The sequence below is a fragment of the Eurosta solidaginis genome, unplaced genomic scaffold (genome assembly GCF_040869045.1).
Source record: "Eurosta solidaginis isolate ZX-2024a unplaced genomic scaffold, ASM4086904v1 ctg00001252.1, whole genome shotgun sequence".
NCBI lineage: Eukaryota > Metazoa > Arthropoda > Insecta > Diptera > Tephritidae > Eurosta > Eurosta solidaginis.
In genome coordinates, this window is record NW_027137030.1 from 122,123 (window position 1) to 126,819 (window position 4,697).

The window sequence follows — 4,697 nt, forward strand, 5'->3', positions numbered from 1 at the left end:
CATATTTCGAAACGGCGTCCACCTATAGAACTAAGGCCCACTCCCTTTTAAAATACTCATTAACACCTTTCGTTTGATACCCATATTGTACAAACGCATTCTAGAGTCACCCCTGGTCCACCTTTATGGCGATATCTCGAAAAGGCGACCACCAATACAACTACCACCACTCCCTTTTAAAACCCTCATTAATAGCTTTAATTTGATACCCATATCGTACAAACACATTCTTGAGTCACCCCTGGTCCACCTTTATGGCGATATTTCGAAACGGCGTCCACCTATAGAACTAAGGCCCACTCCCTTTTAAAATACTCATTAACACCTTTCGTTTGATACCCATATTGTACAAACGTATTCTAGATTCACTTGTACAAACGTATTCTAGATTCACCCCTGGTCTACCTTTATGGCGACATCTCGAAAAGGCGACCACCTATACAACTACTACCACGCCCTTTTAAAACCCTCATTAATACCTTTAATTTGATACCAATATCGTACAAACACATTCTAGAGTCACCCTTGGTCCACCTTTATGACGATATCTCGAAACGGCGTCCACCTATAGAACTAAGGCCCACTCCCTTTTAAAATACTCATTAACACCTTTTGTTTGATACCCATATCGTACAAACATATTCTAGGGTCACCCCTGGTCCACCTTTATGGCTATATCTCGAAAAGGCGACCGCCTATAGAACGAAGGCCCACTCCCTTTTAAAAATACTCATTAACACCTTTCATTTGATACCCATATCGTATAGACAAAGTCTAGAGTCACCCCTGGTCCACCTTTATTGCGATACCTCGAAAAGGCGTTCACCTATAGAACTAAGGCCAACTCCCTTTTAAAATACTCACTAACACCTTTCGTTTGGTACCCATATTGTACAAACGTATTCTAGATTCCCCCCTGGTCTACCTTTATGGAGACATCTCGAAAAGGCGCCACCTATACAACTACCACCACTCCCTTTTAAAACCCTCATTAATAGCTTTAATTTGATACCCATATCGTACAAACACATTCTAGAGTCACCCCTGGTCCACCTTTATGGCGATATTTCGAAACGGCGTCCACCTATAGAACTAAGGCCCACTCCCTTTTAAAATACTCATTAACACCGTTTGTTTGATACCCATATTGTACAAACGCTTTCTAGAGTCACCCCTGGTCCACCTTTATGGCTATATCTCGAAAAGGCGACCACCAATACAACTACCACCACTCCCTTTTAAAACCCTCATTAATAGCTTTAATTTGATACCCATATCGTACAAACACATTCTAGGGTCACCCCTGGTCCACCTTTATGGCGATATTTCGAAGCGGCGTCCACCTATTGAACTAAGGCCCACTCCCTTTTAAAATACTCATCAACACCTTTCGTTTGATACCCATATTGTACAAACGTATTCTAGATTCACCCCTGGGCTACCTTTATGGCGACATCTCGAAAAGGCGACCACCTATGGAACTAAGGATCACTCCCTTTTAAAATACGCATTAGCACCTTTTTTTTTTGATACCCATATCGTACAAAAAAATTCTAGAGTCAACCCTGATCCACTTTTATGGCGATATCCCTAAATGGCGTCCACCTATAGAACTATGGCCCACTCCCTCATAAAATACTCTTTAATACCTTCCATTTGATACCCATGTCATACAAACACATTCCAGGGTTTCCCTCGGTTCATTTTCCTACATGGTTATTTTCCCTTATGTTGTCTCCATAGCTCTCAACTGAGAATGTAATGTTCGGTTACACCCGAACTTAACCTTCCTTACTTGTTTGATCTTATGCTATGTTCAAACAGAAAAATAAATTGAGGCAATATCAATTCAAATTGAGTGGTGCTCATACAACTCAATTTAGCTTACACAATAGTAATTTGATGGCCGGTTGGCTCATCTCTACAGCAACAACATACCTGTGTTCAAAATGTGCGTGTTGGAATTAGGTGAATGGAATGGAATGAAAACATAAAACTTTAAAATTTTTGTGTGTTGTAAGATAATGTGTTCAATGTTTTGGTTTCATTTTGAGTTTGCCATCCTCTTTTGACAATTCCTACTCCAGTGAAATGAAAAAAAATAATATCAGCTGATGACATGAGCCAACCATATAGTTGAGCCATGCGCAGCTGACGTTTAAATCTACTCAATAAACACACTTTACAAGGTTGTATTTACAGTTTGAAACAATTTATTACGCAATTTTTTTTAAATTGGCAATTTGTTATTACAATTTATTATATGATAAATTGCGTAATAAATTGCCCAAATGGTATAAATTGCCAATATGGCGTGTGTTTTATGCTGTTTTGACTAGCACTTTAAAATAATTTTGTCAAATTGTTGTGCTAGGAAATTAAATAAAAATACAATACAATACAATACAATACTAGATAAGGATATATGTAGCTGTGATTAAAGTGAGTGAACCCTTCTCCGAGAGTCATAAAATAAAACAAGTAAGGAAGGCTAAGTTCGGGTGTAACCGAACATTACATACTCAGCTGAGAACTTTGGAGACAAAATAAGGGAAAATCACCATGTAGGAAAATGAACCTAGGGTAACCCTGGAATGTGTTTGTATGACATGGGTATCAAATGGAAGGTATTAAAGAGTATTTTAAAAGGGAGTGGGCCATAGTTCTAAAGGTGGACCAGGGGTGACTCTAGAATGTGTTTGTACGATATGGGTATCATATAAAAGCGAGTCATCCTTAGTTCTATAGGTGGACGCCTTTTCGAGATATCGCCATAAAGGTGGGCCAGGGGTGACTCTAGAATGTGTTTGTACGATATGGGTATCAAATGAAAGGTGTTAATGAGTATTTTAAAATGGAGGGGCTTTAGTTCCATAGGTGGACGCCGTTTCGGGACATCGCCATAAAGGTGGACCAAGGGTGACTCTAGAATGTGTTTGTACGATATGGGTATCAAATGAAAGGTGTTAATGAGTATTTTAAAAGGGAGTGGGCCTTAGTTCTATGGGTGGAATGTGTTTGTATGACGTGGGTATCAAATGGAAGGTATTAAAGAGTATTTTATGAGGGAGTGGGCCATAGTTCTATAGGTGGACGCCATTTAGGGATATCGCCATAAAGGTGGATCAGGGTTGACTCTATAATGTGCTTGTACGATATGGGTATCGAATTAAAGGTATTAATGAGGGTTTTAAAAGGGGTGGTGGTAGTTGTATATGTGAAGGCGTTTTCGAGATATCGACCAAAATGTGGTCCAGGGTGACCCAGAACATCATCTGTTGGATACCGCTAATTTATTTATATATGTAATACCTGCCAAATTTTCAAGGGTTTTTTTATTTCGCACTGCAGAACTTTTCTTCTACTTAATATGGTAGGTGTCACACCCATTTTACAAAGTCTTTTCTAAAGTTATTTTTTGCGTCAATAAACCAATCAAATTACCATGTTTCATCCCTATTTTCGTATTTGGTATAGAATTATGGCATTTTTTTTCATTTTAAGTAATTTTCCATTTCGAAAAAGTGGGCGCGGTTATAGTCGGATTTGGGGGCTAAGATACTTGGCTTGGATATCATAAGTGGTTTCAGGCTCTGGATCAGGGACTGATTTCAGTCTTACATCGGCCATAGTGACGAATGTCACGCATGATTAGTTTTCACGTCCTGCACGAGGTGACCCTGCTTCTACTGATAATGGCGGATCTAGAGAGGACAACTCGATAAAACCCGCACCCCCTGAGTCATTGTGCCGAGCTCAGGGGAGGGAGTACTCTTTAAGAGTCAAGATCGGTACACAACGGTGACGAACTGGACTGTTTTAGGGCTTTGATTTGACATTAAATTTGGACTTGATGACTTTGGGCTGGTAGGTGCGGTATTCTGCCACTTTAGTAGGTCGGGGTGAGACCCTACCGAAATGGCTGGTAGGCTAATGCTGCACCTGCCCACGTCCCGTTAAAACCGTGGCGGGCCTCAAGGTACGTTCCGGCTCCGTCGCCGTTAAGTTGGTGGCGTAGGTGCGGTTGAAGATTTTCCCGCTTCGCGTCCGGTCTGGCTCTGAACGCATTACTCATAAGGTAATGCGTCAACCCTCGCGTCGCCTCCCTGCATAGCATAGATAACCACGGGACCGTTAAAGGGCGACTACACAATCGGCTCCGGATAGCGGCCTTGAGGGGGGACTTTTTTAGAATGGACAAGACTGATACGAATCCGCCAAGGATGGGGTGCGGAAGAAGAGCGCTTTTGATGGAAATCCGTCAAATCAATCTTCAGCACTCTAAGGCGGCTTCCGCAAATTTGGTGCTCTGCCTTGAAAAAGGCGGAGTGGATATAGTCCTTGTCCAGGATCCTTGGCTGAGCAGTAACGGCAGTAAGATTTCTGGATTAAGGACTGGAAAATTCAACACCTTGGTGCATGGGGAGGCAAGTAGGCCTAGATCCTGTGTGCTTGTTAAAAAAGAGATTAAAGCTTCTATTCTCTCTAATTTCAACAATGCTGACTTAACCACGGTCTGCCTCGAGCGAGGAAGTAATGAAGTGTGGGTGGTCTCAGCGTACATGCCCCACGGGGACGTAGAGGGACCACCACCTGCGATACTGGGTGAAATCACCGCTGAAGCAAGGCGGAGAGGTGTTGGTGTGATCATCGGTGCCGATGCTAATGCCCATCATAGCATTTGGGGAAGCTCGGAT